We start from the raw sequence: 23,313 nt of genomic DNA, 5'->3' as shown, positions 1-23,313 counted from the left end.
TTTAGCTTTCACTAGAGATTATATTATTGATAATCTTTTTCTTAAATGCAGAGATTTCTAACATTTCACAGTTACCATTATATTATAAGGTCGAGTTAATTAATTGCTTTATTGATCTGTGTTTAAAGACATTTGTCAGCAGCATAGAACGATACCTACAGTTTCTGGTGGGTCTTAAGCCACTCCAGGTCTTTTTTCGTTTGGTGTTTTGTATCCCTTTTGAATATACGAAACGTAGACTTAAAATTTCATTTAAAATTCTGACCACCGTAGTGTGTTCAAATTTCAAGGCTCTCACCGAGAATCGAATCCGGAGCCACATGCACAAAAGTCAAGGGCGTAAGATACTAGATAAGCAGCAAGAAATGATACCGTTTGAAACCAGGAATCGAACCGATGATCTGGTGTACATTCTGTGTAAATTTTAGTAGTCCAACGGCAAACATATATGGTTCAGAGCAGGTGGGGGTATGATGGTGCTCATTGTTTGAGATAACGTGTTCTTTTCAGTTTTAACGTACCACGAGATAACGTGTTCCTTATGCAATTCTTTCCCATTTTTATACAACGCACAACTGTAGAAAAGGTTTTATTTGTTTTTTTTTCTGTAATACTCACAAATTATATAGGACAAACACCGTGTGCGTGGGTTTTCTCGGGGTTCTCCCGTTTCCTCCCACTTTGTTCATTCCACCATTTCATTCATTACTCATCATCACCGTCTCCTTTAGCCTAACCGGCATAACCGTGGGACGTAAAACTCAAAGATTTCATTTCATTTTTTCACAAATTATATAAAAGTTTCAAAATCAATCAAAATATTTAGTATTTTATTACTGACCATAATTAACTTCTTAAATTCAAACGTTCCAAGTACGTATCTTTCGACCTGGAATCTGACAAAAATTCCTAATTTCATTTTTTTCCTTATTGTTATCATATTCTTGCGGCATTCCAAAGATTCCTTCGTGAGACATGAGTAAGGTTGCTTGGTAAGATTACCCGTTTTTATGGGGTCTCACCCGAATTTTCAAACTTCCTTTTTTTTCGCTTAATTATTGCTAAAGTCTAAAAAGAAATCCATTTCTCTGACCACATCAAAAAGCTCGTTCTTTTTCTCTCCAGCTCCAAGAAACAGAGGGAAAAACTAGATTGTTGATACGGACTAGCAGCATATTGATCAGAGAAGAGGATAACCAAGCTGTGGCAGAGGAAGACGGGAAAGGATGCAGAGAAAAAGACATGAATATTTTGATCGTACGCTTGAATCACAAAGTTAAAGAGGCATTTGTCAAGATTGCGCTCGGTTTAATAAGTATGCGGTACGAAGCTTTGTTCGACTGTTCACTGTTTCGTGTCTATGCTACGTCTCGCCCAGAGTTGCCAAACCAGTCAGTTGAAAAAGCAGGAGATTCGAAGATAAAAAAACAGGAGAAAGCAGTAGACACATACAGTGGTGGCATTTGAATGTAAATCCGGGGGGGGGGGGGGGGCAATAAAATTTGCCATTATTAAGGGGGCAGTAGTCAAAACAAGCAGTCCAGAATTCATTTCCGATGAACTACTTTGAGCAAATGAAAGGGAAAAGTCCCGATTTATATTAATATTATTTGATACACACGTGTGTGAAGTAAAACGTAGTGAAACAGCAAAGTGGAGTGGGAAAATGTCTTTTCATGCACATAGCGATAACGTAGCTATATGGTACAGTCACACGTGATCGTAGCGTAAGACGATTTCTTGCTGACGATCGTGGATAAATGATCTAAGCCACTCTTCCAACCCAAATCCCAATCTAAACAACACTTACTTGTAAATCCTACAGAAAGTCATAAAAAGACTAACCATAATGCATATAAAAGATGACATACAGTTGTATTCTTTGGACTCATATTATATACAGTAAACCTCTATAACTATATGCTCTACAGAGCTTTCTGTATTATAACAGAGAAATTTCATCTTTTTATGTGAGGAAACATTGAAAATTCAATATTAATAATAATATATTTCTTTAACTTCTTGAAGTAGAGAAAGAGCAGGAGATTGTTCACTTTTCATTTTCTTTCGCAGTAGATCAGTAGAACGTAGAAAAAAACAGGAGATCTCCTGCAAAATCAGTAGATCTGGCAACACTGGTCTCGCCTCAGCTGCTAGTTTTTTTAAAATCAATATGCGCCTTACTTTACACTGTTTGCATGTTGCGCACAATTTATTTTAACCTCTTTGCGTTTTTATTCCTCCTGATACATTCCAGATATTACCAACTGTAACAATAAGAAGAACGAAACCGGGTGTGATAAAAAAAATAGTGCGGTGAATGTAGTTATACAGTGATATCTATTGATGTTGTATCCATTTCAACTAGTGAGCCTGGTAAGGTAAACCTTTATTACAGTGAGTGTCGAGTTTGAACGAGTTGTGACATGTTAGTTGAATTCCAGAGACAGAAGAATGAGGACCTGTTAAGAGTGTCTGTCACGGGCCAACATTAAGTTTTGTTCTAAGCTGAAAAAATGAAGCCAAAGAAACTCACGAAATGTTAAAATCAGTGTATGGCTATGAAGCGATGGTATTGAAGATTGTTTAAAGTGATATGAGTGATACAAAAGCGACAAGAACTTGGTTGAAAACGAGCAACGATCGAGACGTCCTTCGACGTCGAAAACAGATGAAAACGTGTAAAAAAAAAAATGGCACAAACGATTTGTCCAAACAGGTGAATAATCATTAGAGAGCATTCCAAAGAACAAAACATTTCGTATGGGTCCGTGAAGAGTATTTTAACTGCCGATTAAATGGGCAAGTGGGTTTCTTCTTTACCACGAAAACGTGTCGAGCCACACATTGCTTTGATTCGCGAGTTTATGGCCGAAAAATTATTCCTGTCTGTCCACATTTTCTGTGCTCTCTATATAAAGCAATATACGGCTTCTGGCTCTTCCCAAAAATTCAAATCGTTCTTAAAGTAAAACGTTTGGCCACCATTTCTGGCGTTGAGAGGACCACGAGAAAGCAGCTGAACGCCTTTCCAAAAGAAAGTTTTCAGAATGCATCCAATCATGGATTCAACGTTGTAATAAGTACATTGCTAGCAAAGGACAGTACTTTGAAGGAGATTAAATGAAATTGCTTGTAAGCTTATTACTTAGTTTCTAATAAAATTATTCACTGCATATTATTTGACATTCGAGTTAATCTCTCATTTTCTCTCTGATATATTCATAGTCACTCTGTGATCGTTACATGTGCTCTATTACATCTGTATGATTATATAAATTTTAGTAAGACTAGAATGACATTTGGTCTCTTCTGTATTAACATAACATTCTATGTGCTTGTATTGAAATATTAGAATTATAATTGTACCGTAAAGACAATTATAAACGCAAGTTCAAAGAATGACAGAATTGAGTTAAATGTTCAGTGCAAAAGACTGACAGAATTGAGTTAAATGTTCAGTGGAAAAGACTGACAAGATTGACAGAATTGAGTTAAATATTCATTGGAAAAGACTGACAGAATTGAGTTAAATGTTCAGTGGAAAAGACTGACAAGATTAACAGAATTGAGTTAAATATTCATTGGAAAAGACTGACAGAATTGAGTTAAATGTTCAGCAGGAAAGACTGACGGGATTGAGTTGAATGTTCAGTGGAAACGACTAACATAAGTAAGTTAAATCGGCGTAGTTCTCGCGTTGCCCTGGGATTGCTAATGTGAATCATACTGCCAACCTAAATTTCTCGAAGATTCCTCAGTTTCATGAGGTGAATGCTAAAATGAAAGTTATCCTTCTAAAATTACATCCAAAATTACATCTAAAATTACATACAAAATATTTGAAAGTTTATTAGCTCCTGTTAAAGAAAATTGGCTTCAAAGCAAAATAGGATTAATAATAAAAAAAATATAGAAAATTTCTCAAATTACAAGCAGTTTTCTCTTAATTTATCCGCTTCTACAGGGTTTTCATAAAGTCTGGACGGATTTAATTCGCATATAATTTACATAAAAATGCTCATATTGAAATCAAATAAAGTGCAAACGGTAGCGGAAGGATTAAATTTTTACCTGTAATCTGCACCAGCTCAGTTCATTCACCGCCACAACTCCAACTGGGCGCGTCGATTCCTAGACGGTCCATGGAACTCGGAATTCCACAGACAACTGTGTTTAAGATAGCCAAGAAGACGATCAAGGCCAAAGGTTACAAAATCAAGATAGTCCAGGATCTGCATGATGAAGATTTTGACATCCGTTTCAACTTCTGTGACGTCATGCTCAATCAGTTGGAACATGGCGACGTTCTCCTTTCAGCCATCATGTTTTCAGATGAGGCAACCTTCCATGTCTCCGGGAAGGTTAACCGACACAACTGTCGCGTTTGGGGCACGGAAAACCCAAGGGGTGTCCCGTCCTGTTGGAACACGATGTCGTTCTGGATTCCACGTGCCTCCAGTTCCGGAATGAGGAATTTCTGCAACATATCCAGGTACGAATCTCCATTCACGGTCTCCTCTTAAAAAAAGAACGGTCCAATCAGATGATCATAGGACACAGCGCACCAAACGTTCACTTTAGGGCTCTCAACGTGTTCAGAGTTGCCGCTTATCTAACATTATTGCCAACTAAAAATTTAATCCTTCCGCTACCGTTTGCACTTTATTTGATTTCATTATGAGCATTTTTATGAAAATTATAAGCAAATTAAATCCATCCAGACTTTATGAAAACCCTGTATTTGAAAACAGTTTAAGGAGAAAACTTAAAATGTATTTTCCATACTGTTAGTACTTTGTAGATGGATAAAAAGAAAGAGAATTGAGATCTTGCTTTGTTACTTTGAAAACTAAAGGATGTTTATAGCCTAGTACGTAGAGTGGATCAGGATTAATAATAATAAAAATATAGAAAATTTCTCAAATTACAAGCAATTTTCTCTCAATTTATCCGCTTCTATTTGAAAACAGTTTAAGGAGAAAACTTAAAATGTATTTTTCATACTCTTAGTACTTTGTAGATGGATAAAAAGAAAAAGAATTGAGATCTTGCTTTGTTACTTTGAAAACTAAAGGATGTTTATAGCCTAGTACGTAGAGTGGATCAGGATTAATAATAATAAAAATATAGAAAATTTCTCAAATTACAAGCAATTTTCTCTCAATTTATCCGCTTCTATTTGAAAACAGTTTAAGGAGAAAACTTAAAATGTATTTTTCATTCTGTTAGTACTTTGTAGATTGATAAAAAGAAAGAGAATTGAGATCTTGCTTTGTTACTTTGAAAACTAAAGGATGTTTATAGCCTAGTACGTAGAGTGGATCAGGATTAATAATAATAAAAATATAGAAAATTTCTCAAATTACAAGCAATTTTCTCTCAATTTATCCGCTTCTATTTGAAAACAGTTTAAGGAGAAAACTTAAAATGTATTTTTCATTCTGTTAGTACTTTGTAGATTGATAAAAAGAAAGAGAATTGAGATCTTGTTTTGTTACTTTGAAAACTAAAGGATGTTTATAGCCTAGTACGTAGAGTGGATCAGGATTAATAATAATAAAAATATAGAAAATTTCTCAAATTACAAGCAATTTTCTCTCAATTTATCCGCTTCTATTTGAAAACAGTTTAAGGAGAAAACTTAAAATGTATTTTTCATTCTGTTAGTACTTTGTAGATTGATAAAAAGAAAGAGAATTGAGATCTTGCTTTGTTACTTTGAAAACTAAAGGATGTTTATAGCCTAGTACGTAGAGTGGATCAGGATTAATAATAATAAAAATATAGAAAATTTCTCAAATTACAAGCAATTTTCTCTCAATTTATCCGCTTCTATTTGAAAACAGTTTAAGGAGAAAACTTAAAATGTATTTTTCATTCTGTTAGTACTTTGTAGATTGATAAAAAGAAAGAGAATTGAGATCTTGCTTTGTTACTTTGAAAACTAAAGGATGTTTATAGCCTAGTACGTAGAGTGGATCAGGATTAATAATAATAAAAATATAGAAAATTTCTCAAATTACAAGCAATTTTCTCTCAATTTATCCGCTTCTATTTGAAAACAGTTTAAGGAGAAAACTTAAAATGTATTTTTCATTCTGTTAGTACTTTGTAGATTGATAAAAAGAAAGAGAATTGAGATCTTGCTTTGTTACTTTGAAAACTAAAGGATGTTTATAGCCTAGTACGTAGAGTGGATCAGGATTAATAATAATAAAAATATAGAAAATTTCTCAAATTACAAGCAATTTTCTCTCAATTTATCCGCTTCTATTTGAAAACAGTTTAAGGAGAAAACTTAAAATGTATTTTTCATTCTGTTAGTACTTTGTAGATTGATAAAAAGAAAGAGAATTGAGATCTTGCTTTGTTACTTTGAAAACTAAAGGATGTTTATAGCCTAGTACGTAGAGTGGATCAGGATTAATAATAATAAAAATATAGAAAATTTCTCAAATTACAAGCAATTTTCTCTCAATTTATCCGCTTCTATTTGAAAACAGTTTAAGGAGAAAACTTAAAATGTATTTTTCATTCTGTTAGTACTTTGTAGATTGATAAAAAGAAAGAGAATTGAGATCTTGCTTTGTTACTTTGAAAACTAAAGGATGTTTATAGCCTAGTACATAGAGTGGAGCATAGTTGAGATTTTTTTTAAAGTAATAATTCCAGCAATATACAAAGTTGAATTTTCTGCACCAAAATTGCGCAGGTCACATTACTGCATAAAAATTCCCAATATTTAAAGGAAATCTTGGGCAAACGTGCAGTACTCGTTTTTGCGTTTCAAAGAAATTTAATCAAGCTAGAAAAGGGAGTGGAAGGAGGGATAGAGTTGAGTACATACTCAATGAACATGATTAAACTTGAGAGTTTTCCTTCTTCTTTGTCATACTTTATTCTTACCTTGCACTTCAAAACTCTCTAAATGAAATAACAATACATGAAAACGTTAAAAAGAAAGGCATTCGAAACAATGGAAAGTGTGTATATTGTATTAAATGGACAGCAATTATAGGAGACAAAGGCAGACTGAAATGAACACAAAAGCTTTCATTGAATAGAACACAGTACTAAAAACAAAGGATGTATGATAAAAAACAAGAATTAAAAAACACATAATGGTCACTTGCAAACAATTCCACCTAGTCGTTAACCCCAGCTGTTTCATAAAATTGAGTCTTTTACCTGCCTTGATATTAAAAAAAGAAGGGGATGTGTAGCCAGGTGGTAGATAGAGAAAAAATAATAATTTTATCCTTTACCTATATATATACAGACCTTCATTCACTGTTATTGTGTTTTTCCTTGTTCTTATTAGAACAGTAATTTTGAAAATGCACTGCTTGGAAAATGGAGGCAGGCAGGCAGTTTTCGATAACTACGAGTTGCACTAAATGGCCTATTACAGCTCTTAATAGCCTATCAACCTTTCCACAATAATGGAAGGAGAGGAGACATTCAGCTCGAGGGGCGGGGGTGCAAAAAGGCAGATGGGCCGAATGTTCTTAACAGATACAAAAACCTCATCGGTTTTCAATTCGAAAAGAGAGGAGACATGAAGAGAATTACGAACACTGTATGTGAGATATTATTACTTGAATACGTTTAGAAAAGTTAACTCATTTTTTCTCCCTCTTTCAGATAATATTTTCACCAAAGTATCACTAGTGATATCTGCGTCTGATTTTATTTTTATAACTCTGTCACTCTGATGCATTATCCGTTTTTCCATTATTTTCTCATGTGCGTCTTTAATAATAATATATCGGATTATGACTTGACTGATCAATAATATATCGTCGACATAGCTTTTAGTAGGAAGAGGCTACGCTTTGGTGAATTGAACCCAATAAGACTAAATAACTAACTCTATGGCCTATGGAACTCAGAGGTTCAATGCCGCATTCACAAAAGCTCTCCATAGACTTCTATCCTTAGCTAACTGAATCCAGTTTCTACTTTGTATTTCTATTTCCGCGAGATCCATCTTTTATTGTCCTACCATCTGCGCCTAGGTCTTCCCGATGGTCGTTTTCCTTTTGGACCTCCAATTAGAAGCGTTCCTACTTTCTTTCAGCGCCACATGACCTGCCCACCTAAGCCTCCTAGACTTGACGACACTAACAACGATTAGTAAACCATATAAATTATGTAATTCCTCGTTATGAAGTTTCCGCCATTCCCCACTCCCGCTCCTCTTCAGTCCGAATATTCGTCTTAGGATCTTGTTCTCAAATACTTTCAGTCTATGTTCTTCCTTCAAAGTAAGCGACCATGTTTCGTAACCATGCAGAAAAATAGGCATGATTATCGTTTTATATATTTTAAGGTTTAAATTCCTCGATAGAATTCGCGAAGACAAAATATTTTGAACTGAATAATAATACGGATTCCCTATTTTTAGCCGAGATTTAATTTCTTCGTGAATATGGTTTTGGTCTGTTATTATTGATCCTAGATGTTTGAAAGTATCTACTTTGCATTATTTGATATTCTGACGCATCCATAATTAGCAGTATTACAATCTCGATGGACTTCTATGTGTTAGTTTTCTCTGCATTTAGTTTCAAACCCATGTCTCTGCAAGCGTTTAATAAGATCTCTGCATTTCTCTCTATTGTTCTTCTATCATCCTCCATTAAATTTACATCATAAGCATACGCCATAACCTGGTGAATCCCATTCATCTCTAGGCCCTGGTTGCTATCTTTGATTTTCCATATAACGTACTCCAGGACAAAATTGAATAATAATGGCGACAACTGTCTCCTTGTTTCAGGCCATTCTCGACGCGAAAGCTCGTGGTCAAGAATTTTCCTATCTAGACTTTACTTTGGGATTCCTTTAAACATATCTTAATAAATCTAACTAGTTTTCTTCGGTATTTCAAATTCTGTAAGAATATTGTACAATGTTTCTTTCCTAACTGAATCGCAAGCCTTTCTTAAAACAATAAATAATTTATGTATGATGGTATTGTTCCCATGTTATTTCTAGTATTTATCGAATATTAAATATCTGGTCAAAGACCCCAAGAAGACTAGAATTATTTTTGTAGCATCTATTACTAGGATGGATAAATTTAATTTAACGTAGGATTTAAACCACATGAGCTCTCTTTGGGAAAAGAACTGGGTTCTTCCGCTCCAAAGTCGTTTAAGTTAACCACAAAAACCATATATATTTATTTGTGTTATGTGAAAAGAATACGTCATTAATATATAAAAGACATCTCAAACTATCAAAAAATAGACACTAAAATATTAATTCTGTACTTATAGTGGACGTATATGCAGTACGTATATGCAGCATTCTTCAGGCAAAAGCACGCTCTGGTGCAACAGTATAACCGAAAACCACAAAGGGTTCGAAAAACGCAATAAAAATTCAGCAATTTGGTGGCTCAAACTGGTGCCACACCCGATATATAATCCTGATATTGTTCGTCCTTATTACTACCTGTTCCGATATATGGCGCACTTGAAATTACAATGCTTTACCAACCAACAGGACGTAGAAAGAACAATGACTATCATCTTTGCCTGAAAGAACATTACGTGGAATATAGAAAGTGGCAAGAGAGTTGCTACAAGTTGAAAGGGTGTTATCGTGGCACCGTGCTTTTCAACTTTTTTGCGGCTTAAAATGTAGAGTTCGATGAGCTGTGCCCAAAGGAACCATTTTTGATTTCTGGAAACGATCGTTTCAAGGTAAAATGAGGGGTCAAAAATAGAAAATGGAACTTTTTGAGCAATGCGGACCAGTGACCGACTGGGACGAAATGGGGGTCATTCGATTCGTATTTACACGTACGTAAATAATTGATATGCTATTCTTCCGAAAATTCTATGTTGACCACGAAAATGAACGAAAATCCATTATTTTGAGCAATGCGGTCCAGTCATTCGATTCGTATTCACACGTACATGAATAACTGATATTCCATTTTCCCGAAAATTTTTATTTCGACTCCGAAAATTAACTAAAATCTGTTATTTTGGATCTTGGATTTTCGTTATATTCCGGACCAAAATAGAATCTTCTGGAAAATGGCATATCAATTATTCATGTACGTGTGAATACGAATTGAATGACATCCATTTTTTCCCAGTCGAATACTGGTTTTCATTACCCAAATGTTCCCACTTTTTACTTTTGACCCCTAATTTGGTCTTGAAGCAATCGGTTCCAGAAATCAAAAGTGGTGCCATTGGACACTGTTCATCAAAATCTACATTTTAAACCCCAAAAATATTGAAAAATACGGGGCCACGGTAACTTCCTTTTAACCATGGCTGCAGACAGTCTAACATGATGGGCTATAGCTACTGTGAATGTCAACTTGCTTTCATTATACTGTAAGAAATATAGGTATTTTGTGTATCAGAATATTGCAATATTTATGACTCAACCTGGTAATACAAACAGAATATATAAGCAAGTATATGCTTTTGCTATTTGCTGTATTTTAGGAGGAAAATGAGAGTACAATGCAATCTGAGAAATTATAAACAATCTCTTAAGTATTACATGGAATTTACGGATCAAAATCCATGAACAGAAACTAGGGAAGAGAAGTTACAGGGAAGGGAGATGTACGAGGGGAAGGGTGTTAGATAACACCTATTTTGTGGTTTTCTATGCAATGTATTTCTTTCACTATCACACCCCTTCCCATTTTTTTCTTTCTTTCTTTCTTTTTTTTAAAAGACCTTTTGTAGTTTTTGAGCACGGATCGCTTTTCCACGAACTCGGGAAAGCGGATTAAATTCCTATCTGATGCCTATCCCAGACTAGCTAGCTGCTATGCTTTCTCTATGCTTTAAACCACAAAAGCTCTCCGCTACAAAATAGAAAACAAAACTGAGATGTGAAACCTAGAGGGAATTTCTATCTTCAATAGATGCATTCTGGAGTATTTTATTCACAAGGTTATAAGTGTAACACCGCTTATTCCACGCTAAGAAGGATAACACAAATAAATAAAACGGGAATAATATTTTTGCATTAAAACATGGTCTGATATTCACTCTGTAAGTACTCACATTAAATGGAAAAGCAAGGTTGCCAGTTCAGTAGGCTGTTCCTCAGGCTACCATACCCAGAATACAGCATTATTGAGAAACTGAGTCGAGTTGCTCTAGCTTCTAGGTTTCCTCACACAACAATGTGCACTTTTCCGATGTTTTTTTGTGTCATTACCTTCTACATATATATATATACAGGGTCGGCTCCAGGGTTTTCTGAGGAGGTGCACCATATAACCAAATAACCAGTCTCATTGAAGCTCTTCAAAGTGACACGTGACAATATTCTTTACCCCTGACAACATTGGTACGTTGATACATACAACGGAGGGAGGGAATATTTTAAGAGAGTCGCAAGTATGATGTGCAGGAAACATTGTTCTTCTCTCTTCCTGGCTTGTTTTCTTCCCTACTTGGCAAATGTTATATTGCTTTGCTTGGTGGATCCTTTTCCTTCAATCATCAGAAAATCGACTTAAAATATTGCTTTTCCAAAACTCCTCTTTCTTTTAAGCTCCAAACGGAAACATGGCGGAAGAAAGTTTCGGAAAGCATTGCTATTTCCACTGGTAGCTCTCCATTTTATATAGTTTATATTTACAACGAAGGGGGGGGGGTACACGTGCACCGGTGCACCTCCTAAATCCGGCCTTTTATATATATATATATATATATATATATATATATATATATATATATATATATATATATACAGACTGTTCCATAATTCGTGTTATTTTCTACAGCGCTGGGAGAAGATGAAGTTTATACACTATTAATGTAAAATTTAGCACTCTTATTGAGAAATATCTGAATTTTTCGAATTTGTAAAGAAAATAAGAGAAAATTGCTGTTTAGCACCCCTTTTAGGGGTGTAAACACGAAAGTTCATTTTCCTTATGGATGATTCAATGTTAAATTTTAGAAGCAGTTTTCTCCAATAATTATTCGTGAAGATTTTGGAGCAAATGAGTTGTATTTGTTACAAAATGCAAAAACACTCATTCACAAAGCTAGTAAAGCCGTCTCAAACATTATTTTGCGAAGGTCCCCCTGTTGGGGGGCAAGGGGCGTAAAAGGGTGGTGCGTGATATGTTACCAAAATCCCAAAATTTATTTTCGGAATGCCAGTAAGCGTGAGATTAATCACAAATGTCACAGAATTAATGCTCCAATGTCCTTACATGTAAGAGTGACTGATAGTGGGGCTACAGCCCCCTTTCAAAAATTAAAAAAAAATCACCATAAATATTCTTAGTAGGGACATACGAGAAGAAGGTATTTTTGTTAATTAATGTGAAATTTGGCGTCATTGTATCAAATGAGTATGCGTTTTTCAAATCTGGAATGTTATTTTGATAACGCACCGCCTTAGGGGGGCACAGGGGGCGAAGTACTCGATGATGGATCTTTATAAAAATTCAAAATTTTGTTCCGGAAATGCCAGTGAGCGTCAGAATTTCACCACTGTCACAGAATTAATATTCTATGGTCCTTGCATGTACCAGTGACTTATATGGGGCTATAGCCCTCTTTCAAAAATTTAAAAAAAAATACCATAAATATCCTTAGTAGGGACATACGAGAAGAAGGTATTTTTTTTAATTAATGTAAAATTAGGCGTCATTGTATCAAAAGAGTATGCGTTTTTCAAATCTGGAATGTTATTTTGATAACGCACCGCCTTAGGGGGCACAGGGGGCGAAGTACTTGATGATGGATCTTTATAAAAATTCAAAATTTTGTTCCGGAAATGCCAGTGAGCGTCAGATTTTTCACCACTGTCACAGGATTAATATTCTAATGCTCCTTGCATGTGCGAGTGACTTATATGGGGCTATAGCCCCCTTTCAAAAATTTAAAAAAAAATCACCATAAATATCCTTAGTAGGGACATACGAGAAGAAGGTATTTTTTTTTTAATTAATGTAAAATTAGGCGTCATTGTATCAAAAGAGTATGCGTTTTTCAAATCTGGAATGTTATTTTGATAACGCACCGCCTTAGGAGTGCACAGGGAGCGAAGTACTGATGATGGATGTTTATAAAAATTCCAAATTTTATTCTGGAAGTGTGAATGAGTATTAGATTAATCACAAATGACACAGAATTAATATTCCGATGCTCCTTGCATGTGCCAGTGATTGATGTGGTGCTACAGCCACCTTCCACAAATCACCAAAAATCACGATAAATATCCTTAACAGGGACATACCAGAAGAAGCTTTTTTTCTGTTGGTCGAAATTTGGTGTTATTGTAATAAAAAGTTATGCATTTTCCAAATCTGAAATATTATTTTGGTAACAGGGGACAAAGGGCGCGGTTGGTAATTTTTGGCTTTGGAGGGCACAGGGGTCAAAGTATAAAAATTCCAAATTTTATTTTGGTAGTGCCAATGTGCATGAAATTAATTGCAAGGCGCACAGAATTAATGCACCTATGCTATTTCCATGTACAATCCGCAGCAAAGAACCTGCAACATGAGCATGCAAGTTTATTGTGAAACTACGACTAACAGCACAGGGAATGAACATAACATCTAAGTGGCATGAATCACGCTAGGAGAAACCTCGGCGTCCTCCCCTGCACACTTATTTTGGAGCAAAAGACTTCGTCGTATCACAATAAACATATATGCTCATGTTGCAGGTTTTTTGCTGCGGACTGTACCAGTGACTGATATTAGGCTACAATCCCCTTTCATAAAACAATAGAAATTCATTATGAATGTCCTTATACGCAAGGACCTACTGGCAGAAGGTAAATATTTTTCATTATTAAAGTGAAATTTGGCATTATTGTCGAAAAATGTTTGTTTAGAAAAAGAGCTAAAGCGACAATATGATAATGGTCATGTGTTGATCTCTTTTAGTGGCGTCAACTCAAAATTTGATTGGCCTAACTGGAGTTTCAATGTAAAATGCGGAAAGCAGTTTGCTATATATTTATTCGAATTTTGCTGTAAATTAACAGTTTTAGGTAGAAAATACGATATCATTCCTTTTCTTCCTCCCTTTTCATCTATGATGGTACATGCGTTTCTAGTTTTATTACGTCAAACCTGCAAATTGGGGAAGATAGGCAGTAAGAAAAATTCAAACTTTTCGTTATTTCCCGTGAGCGTCAAAATGTTTGGAAATATACCAAAATTAATGCTTAGAAGCTATCTCCATGTGCCAGCGACCACTTTAGTGATTCAATTCCCCCTTCCCGGTCCCAAAATCATTTTAAAAACCACACCACTTTGTTTTATTATCTTCCATGCTTCTCTCTGGCCTATTCAGAATGCATGCTAAGAGATGTGTGTTTAAGAAGCACTGGAACACGTCCGAATCATTTGTTGGCGTCCCACTGTAAGCTGATTTTAAGCAATGTCAACAAACTTTTGTTTATAAAACACCCTCTAATTCCTGACTCAACTTCTTGTTCATGTATGCTGACAACAGTTTCAGACCTTTTCTTATCGCAATACACCAACGATTTACGAGTTAACGTGTTGACAGTTCAATAGGATTTCGTGTCTGTAATCAACACCTGGGTTAGATTGACTTCTTCGGAAATGGACATTACATAGTAGGTGAATCTCGGGGATAGACTGGCTTAATCATTTGATAATTACTTGTCGTTTCCAGTATACTTTAAGAGTGCATTCATACTGTAGTGTCCTTCGATCATGCAGTCTTTAACTCTGGATCAGCGTGCTAATGTAATTGAATGGTACATTTTATCAGAAAAATCTGCAAGAGCAACAAGATCCCGTATAGTTAAAGAACTCGGATTAAAAGTACACGATATGCAAATTCACCATTTTTACAAACAGTTCCGCAGCAATTGTTTTCACACTGCCCATCTTGCATCTAGAAAAAGTGCAGGAAGATCTCCAAGTGTATCTACAGAAGAAACAAAAAGACAGGTGTTATTATCTGTTACTAGTTCACCGCGGAAATCCCTTGCTCGTCGAAGCTTAGGCTTAAATATTAAGAAAATTACGATACAAAGAATTTTAAGAAACTTGAAGGTAAAACCATACAAGGTCCGATGGTTTCTCAATTGTGTGCAAGTGATTATGGTGATTGTGTTTATTTCTGTAACTGGTTTATCGAGAAGTTAAATGAAAACCCTATGTTGTTATTTCAAGTGAAGTTTTCCGATGAAGCAAAATTCTTCTTAAATGGTTCTGTGTCCTCATCACATGCAAGATATTGGTCATCGATACAGCCGAACGTGAAATCAGAAGTGTCAATGGACAAACGAGGAATAATGGTTTGGTGTGGTATAACTGCGACTGAGGTGATAGGACCTTTCTTTTTTGATGAAAATGTAACAACGTCATCATACCAAAAGCTACTAAGAGAAAAAGTATTTGCTGAACTTGATCGTTTAAATTTAGGCAAAAGTGATGAATTATGGTTTATGCAAGATGGAGCGTCAGCGCATCGCTCAAATACCACTATAAATCTTTTGAAAGAGAAATTTTGGGAACGGATTATTTCTATGGGGTCAAGTGTCGAATGGCCACCAAGAAGTCCGGATCTTACACCATACGATTTTTTTTTTCTTGTGGGGATTCCTAAAACAAATTCGGCCGCCGATGACCTGTTTCTCACAATTGCTGCCAGACGTGACCGTCAAGCGTCACGTTCTTAACCGGCAAATGAAATGTTTCAGCCAAAGGGACAACGTGTTAGTCGTAAAACTGTTCGTCGGCGGCTCAGTACGGTAGAACTGTATGCCAGGAAGCATGTTATACGTGTTCTATTGAAACATGAGCACAAATGTGCGCATTACACATGGTATTAGGAATATGTTACATGGGGAACACCAGTGGGCGCGTGTTATGTTCTTCGATGAGTCTCAATAGAGCCGGATAGGTGCTGACTGCCACGGGTGCTGACTGCCACAGCCAATTATCGGTGCTGACTGCCACGACTGTGGCTGATTGCAAATATGAAGGTGCTGACTGCCACGACGGCGTGCTGACTGCCACGAGCCTGGGAGAAACTGTATTTGGAAAGAGAGGAATTAATCCCTCATACTAAATTTATGATTATTAATTAATTTAGTAGAGAATAATTAGGGATTAATTTAGTAATCATCACAGCAAATCTATGTGGCATCCTATAAGTTACAAAGTTGCTCACTAAATGGAACGACATACACTTGGATGTTTATAAAGGAATTGTCGGTTCTGTTATATGTACAATTTGCACATTTCATTGTTTATATTAATTGTTTTATTGCATTATTTAATTGATATGAGGGTCTGAAACCAGCTGACAAGGGAAGTTTGGGAGAAGCACTCGCCTGCAGAGAAATAAGCATGTCATTTGAAGGACAAACTCATGCTGATTACAACAGGTAATAAAACTCCTTTACGTTGAGAACTGTTCGAGATATTCAGCGTGGAAGTTTATATGAGAAAATGAGTGGATGCACGTTTCAATGCGTTAAGTATTCTCTCCCATGGCGAAGCCTGATGGTTTGAACTTGCTATTGCTTGATCACTGGGGTCCATCCCAGACAAATTGTCCATTACAAGTTGCATGACGGATGGCAAAGACCTAATGGTTGAGAAGATACCAAAGAATTGCACACAATTTGTGCAACCATTTGATGTGTTTTGATTCCGATCAATCAAAGATTATGGCAGATTTGTACATAATATGAAACTTCTTCATCTGGACGCTATAATGTACCAACGAAACAATCAAATGAAGTTCGTGTCCATACGAATCACTTCCGATCACCGCTATACATTGTATTGTTTCAGTGTGCGTTCTACAAGGCAGGTTACGAACAAATTATAGGCCTATAACTTTTGAATCACTTGTCGAATTTGCTTTTTGGTTTGGTTCTGCGAACTGTTCCCTTGACGGATGCAACGCAATTGCACATATAAAATGTTCATGGTGCAAGGGAGTCTTTTGCATGCGTCATTTCTTCATAAAACAGAAGAACAACAGTGATCAATTTTAATCTCTAACCTATGATTATTGTGAACAATGTGATGACTAATTGTATCTAACAAACCCGTTAGTTATTGCGAAACACTTTTTTTTCTGTTACTTCCGATAGCTTTCAATTCGTATGTCAATATTCGTTACTAATTATGTTGTACTTAACGCATATAAATGCGTATATCCTCATTTTCTCATATAAACTTCCAAGTTGAATATCTCGAACCGTTCTCAACCGTACAGGAATTTTATTAGCTTGTTGTAATCAGCATGAATTGGGACTTTAAATGGCATGCTTAGTATCTCTGCAGGCGAGTGCTTTATCCTGAACTTCCCTTGTGAGGGACAGCCAGCAGTGCTTTTTTGATGGACCTTTCAAGAGCTGCTCGAAACAATTTGCGCAGCTGTACACAGTTCATGATGACATAGGGAGTTTAAGTGAGAATACATAAATCCTACCAATTTTGTACGCACCGCTCCCTTACAAAACTGAAGTACACTCATGTCCAAAATTATTGTCGCATATCTATAACTGTCTTCTTGTAAGAATATAATTTGATAATTTTGCAGAGTACTTTTAATACTAATATGTGTATAATCAGGAAATGTATATTTGTGGTAAATTTCATAGGGAAAGAATTATAAATGCGAAAATCATAATGAGTAAAAGAAAATGTAACTAATGGACAAGAAAAATTTATTTTCGTTTTATTGTTCTTATTTACTGTTCTTTTGACATGAAATTTACCACATACTTGTCTTTGCCGATTATACACATACTAACATTATAAGAAATACCGGGCGAATTCGTTATCAAATTATAATACTAGAACAACATATTTATAGTCATGCGACAATAATTTTGGACATGAGTGTACATACAGAGACCTGTTTACCTTTGTTAGGTGTTGGTCTGAACAACACGATCCTAAGGTTCATCACGTTTCTTTCATGCTTCTTGGCGTCCGGTAATGTTACGTCTAGCAACTTTCTCTCAGGCTCGTGGCAGTCAGCACGCCATCGTGGCAGTCAGCACCTTCATATTTGCAATCAGCCACAGTCGTGGCAGTCAGCACCGATAATTGGCTGTGGCAGTCAGCACCCGTGGCAGTCAGCACCCCACCAATAGAGCCTGTCGTCTAATTCTGGTCGGGCATTAGTGTGGAGAGAGCCACGAACACCCTTTCACCCAAACTTCATTGATGAACGGCCGTCCTTTGGCAGTGGTTCCATCATGGTGTTGGATGAGATCATGCTGGATGAGAAAACGGGCCTCCATATTGTGGAACATGCACTTTGACGGCACAACAGTATCGGGATGAAATTCTTCATGCATTTAGCGCAATTTCCGCGAAATTTTAGGTCAGGAATTTCTGTTTATGGATGCGCATACACCGTGCACATCTGATGTCCGAGTATCTAGAGAGCGAAGACATTATGTGCATTACATGGCCTGCATTCTCGCCGGACTTCTATCCCATCAAACATGTGTATGATGCTCTTGGACGGCAAATAGGCAGCGCAATCCATCACAACGCACTCGTCCTGAGTTGCGAACAGCTCTCCTCGAGGAGTAGCGCCATCTGCCTCAAGGCTTGATCAACATCCTGATTTGCAGCATGGAGGCCAGATGCCGTTTTTATTTATCTGTTCGTGGTGGTCGCACATCATATTGACTGCCTATGCCATATTGACTGGATACAGTCGAGTTTTCATGTTAATATTTCGTGGTTCTGAACTTTCTGGCCACCCTGTACATCCTAACTGTATTGTGGCCCTTCATTTGTGTTTTGCTATCCATCTGTACTATCTTTCCGTTCATAATACTTCGTGGAGTGATCTTTTCCTATTATTTTCGGCTACTTCCTTCGAGTTGCTTAAGTTTCGTGGAGCATTATATATATCATCAAAAATTTGCAATCTCTGAATTTCGAATTTTCTTTAGAATAAGAGGAAATGCATCATGTAATAAATGTACGATACGGAAAAGACGCACTAAAACTTATTAATATAGTTTGAAATTATTCATACAAGGACAATAGGGATACGCACGGGTCTAGGTCAAAACCCCCACAGCCAAAACCCCCACACTCAAGAAATGTCAAAACACCCACACAAACGGTCATAACCCCCACACAAATGGACAAATCTCCCAAACGCACGAACGGTCAAAACCCCCACAGCCAAAATCCCCACACTCAAGAAATGTCAAAGCGCCCACACGATCGGTCATAACCCCCACACAAATGGACAAATCTCCCAAACGCACGAACGGTCAAAACCCCCACAGCCAAAACCCCCACACTCAAGAAATGTCAAAACGCCCACACAATCGGTCATAACCCCCACACAAATGGACAAAACAGCCACACATAGCAACGGTCATAATCCCCACATAAATGGACAAAACTCCCACAAAATCGGACAAATCCCCCACACTCTGAAATGATCGTCATTTCACGTCTGTGTTACGGCTCTTTATGACGCCCAAGAAGAATAGTTGCAACATCAGTTTAAGTGGAATAAAAAATGTTATTAAAAAGTACAAGGGCAATACATCAGTATGGGGGTTTTGTCAATTTGTGTGGCAGTTGTGACTATTTCTGCATGTGGGAGTTTTGTCCATTTGTGTGGGGGTTTTGTCCATTTATGTGGGGATTGTGACCGTTGCTATGTGTGGCTGTTTTGTCCATTTGTGTGGGAGTTATGACCGTTGGAGATTATGACCGACTACCAGTGTGGGGGTTTTGGCTGTGGGGGTTATGACCGTTCGTGTATTTGGGAGATTTGTCCATTTGTGTGGGGGTTATGACCGATCGTGTGGGCGTTTTGACATTTCTTGAGTGTGGGGGTTTTGGCTATGGGGGTTTTGACCGTTCGTGCGTTTGGGAGATTTGTCCATTTGTGTGGGGGCTATGACCGTTTGTGTGGGCGTTTTGACATTTCTTGAGTGTGGGGGTTTTGGCTGTGGGGGTTTTGACCGGTTCCCATACGACGAGACGAGTCGAGACAAGATTTTCCTGACAAAATTCGAGTCTAGACACGGCTCTTCCAATAGTATAATATACATTTTTCGAGTCGAGACATCACTTTTACAGCACATTTTCGAGACGAGACAGCCACAAATCTTGTCTCGTGCGCATCTCTAAAGGACAAGTAGTAAAAAGATATGAACGTCGTCAATTTATTCTTTAAAGAGTAATTTTCTTAAAAAAAATTCAGATAGCTATATCTTTTCATTTTATTTTAGCACTCAATGCGTACCATGAACTGCACAGATTTTTAAAAAATGTTTAAGTAGAGCTTTCGTAAATTGTACAAACCCCATCATCCCTTAGCGGCTATGGCTAAACGATTTACAGGTTCTTGGTGAACATCGTGTCATTCTGCAGACCGGTAGCCAGCTCAAAAATGTAAGGAGGAGCATTTAGGGGGGTCACTGTTGAAGTTAGGGGTCCCGATCCAAACATATTATAGTTTATTTACAAGTCTTCCGTGAAAAGTTTAGGGAGGCCAGCAAAAATTTGGGGGGGGGGCGGATCTCATAGACCCCTTGGATACGGGCCTGTCATTCTGTAAATTTATCATATGATTGCTTAAATCAAAGAAAAAATTCCAATAGACATTGTAAAAAAAGCCCGAAAGTGCGAAAACGCCGAGAATTAAGAACTACACACATACAGTGCCGTGCCCATGTCGTTCCTCTGCCATGCTCCATTCGTTCAATGGCCACTACCACTCACACATACCTTTCCCATGCGATGCCAATACAGGGTGGGGCAAATAAAAGTGGTCCGGAAAAGTGGATGCGATTGGACATGAATGTATGCATGGAAATACACCATGTGATGGAGGAGGAAAAGATCTACTGTTACTTCCAACAGGATGGAGCAACTACCCATACAGCTCGTCGAACCAAGGATCATATTTAAACAATCTTCACTCTTGACAGAATTGTTAACAGAGTTCAGTCTGGTGTCGGCCCTAGCTGGTCACCCTGGTCAACTGATCTGTGCGTGTGCGTTTACTTTCTGTGGGGAAACCTCAAGTCTAAGGTGTATTGCAACAACCCTCATAGTCCTCAAGAATTGAAGCAGAATATTTCTGATGAGATTACAGAAATTCCAGCAGTCTAGCTTCGATCTGCCTTCTGCAACTTGCTGACTATTGCTCTCAAGTGTCAAGAGACGAATGGTGGTCGTTTTCAACATTTGCAATAAGCAGGTTAGCGAACTATTTTCTTTCCTTTATTGTGTTTCTTTGTACCCTGTTCTCCGGGCCACTTTTATTTGCCCCACTCTGTACTTTCTAAACCATTTCCGAAGATGGACAGCAAGGAAGAAGACATTCTTATTGGTTCAGGTGAACTTCGTATGGTTTTGAATACTCCGAAGGAAAGCCAACACATCGCGACCGGCGAGTCACGATCGGGGTAGTTTCTCTTCAAGGTAGTTTCGGAACACAAAAGGCGTTAAATCGACTGAAAATCATCGGCAATTGACGGAAAGTGTATGCCGAGTTGTGCATGGATGTCAGAAGTGTCCCCAAAGTGGTGTAGCAAGTTCAGAGCTGATCACATTAAAATTCACGACGAAGGAGAAAGGAACGGGAAACAACCAATTTCCGACGAAACAGTTGCGAAGATTTCAATGAGCCAGTGACTAGCACCTGCTTGCTGAGTTGAAAGAACACTTGACTGCAACAACGACGATGAGGTGCAAAATGAATTTCAATTTCAAATGTTTCTCAAATATATGGCGGTAGCTGGTATGACATGGGTATACAAAAACTGTCACAATTCCTATGAAAACGCAGCGATCGAATTGGCGGTTATGTACAAACAGATAAATGTGCCAGCTTTAAAATTATGTAAACATTGTTGAAAATGAACGTTTCCTTTTTGTATTTCTAAGAAAAATATGAATTCTTATTCTGGTATTATTCTCGTGCAACTGAAATTCCACTAGAACATGAGGCTGCATCAACTTAATTTGACTTTAAAACGATTTACTTTTATCATTTTTCGAGTTGTTTTCTTTTTAATGTTAAAGTTTTGTTCCCTAATGGATAATTTATTGATTCTGTTATCGCCACTTGTAAGCATGCCATACTATTACTACCTACCTATTAATAACACTACAAGTCGATGTTGAAAAAACAAAAAAGAGGAATTTAATTAAAAACATCGATATAAAGTTACAAAGCTTATTTTATAATTTTTTTTCATTGTGTGAATATCATTGGATTAATACTGTAATTAAGTGTTCAAATTGTGATTTACAGTCAAGAGAATTGAAATATGTGTGTTATAGCTAACGCTAACCGGTTAGCCATGAGGGGGCTTGACATCATATCTGCTTCACCTTTATGTGTTCATTATTATACCAGAGTTGCTGAGTATTGCAAAAACCATCCAAAGTATTTTTAATTGAATATTTGGATTAAGTGCTGTATCGCCGGACCAATTTTAGGAAATTTACCGAGTCAATTGGAGAATTTATTTAAGTTTGTGAGGAAGAATGAGTGAAAGTCAGGTAAGGGGAATAGTAAAAGTTAAGGAAGTGGCTGTATTTGTTGGTTGTTTTCGATATTGTAAGCGGCACTGTATGTGGAGGCGGATGGACTATTTCGGTACACTTGTTTTACTATACGGATCCATGGATCGTAAAGTAACTCTTTACTTTGGGCAAGGCAGTGATATCCTGTCACTGTTAGTATTCTTCACAGGTTGTCACTGATTCCTTGCTGTTTCTTATTCACATAGATATTTTCTCACTAATATCGTTGCTGTTCCTGATTCACATAGTATTGCCGAGCGAGCGTTAGCGAGTGAAGGTGGGTTAGAGCCCCGCAAGGCACGTTGTTTTTGTCTTTCATTCTTGGGAACTGTAACTGTAACTGCAGGAACCGGTTCAGATGAATCGGTTATTGCCACTGCCTTGCCTGAAGTAAAGACTTGCCGATTGTAAAATATACACAAAAATTTGGGCAAGTCTTTAATTTCATTCATGTCGAGAACAGAACCCAACCAACCTAACCCGTTCCTACTATTACTCCTCCTTCTCTTCCTCCTCCTCCTCCTACTACTACTAATTATACTATGGATCCGTATAGTAATACTGCACATCTAATGTAACGTAATCTAACGTAAGTTAATGTAATCTTACCAAATATAACCGAATGTAGTATATTTTCGTACTTTATTTTTCAAATTGGCCCGGCGATACAACAGTAATGCCGAATATTATTTTTTAATTGTAAATCGAATAATTGTTACGTTCTTTTATCGGATAATTCTTTTGTACATATATTTGCTAAATGG

The sequence above is a fragment of the Thermobia domestica genome, chromosome 15, assembly GCF_964235325.1.
Source record: "Thermobia domestica chromosome 15, izTheDome1.hap1.1, whole genome shotgun sequence".
Classification (NCBI taxonomy): domain Eukaryota; kingdom Metazoa; phylum Arthropoda; class Insecta; order Zygentoma; family Lepismatidae; genus Thermobia; species Thermobia domestica.
Note: the sequence above shows the minus strand (reverse complement) of the source record.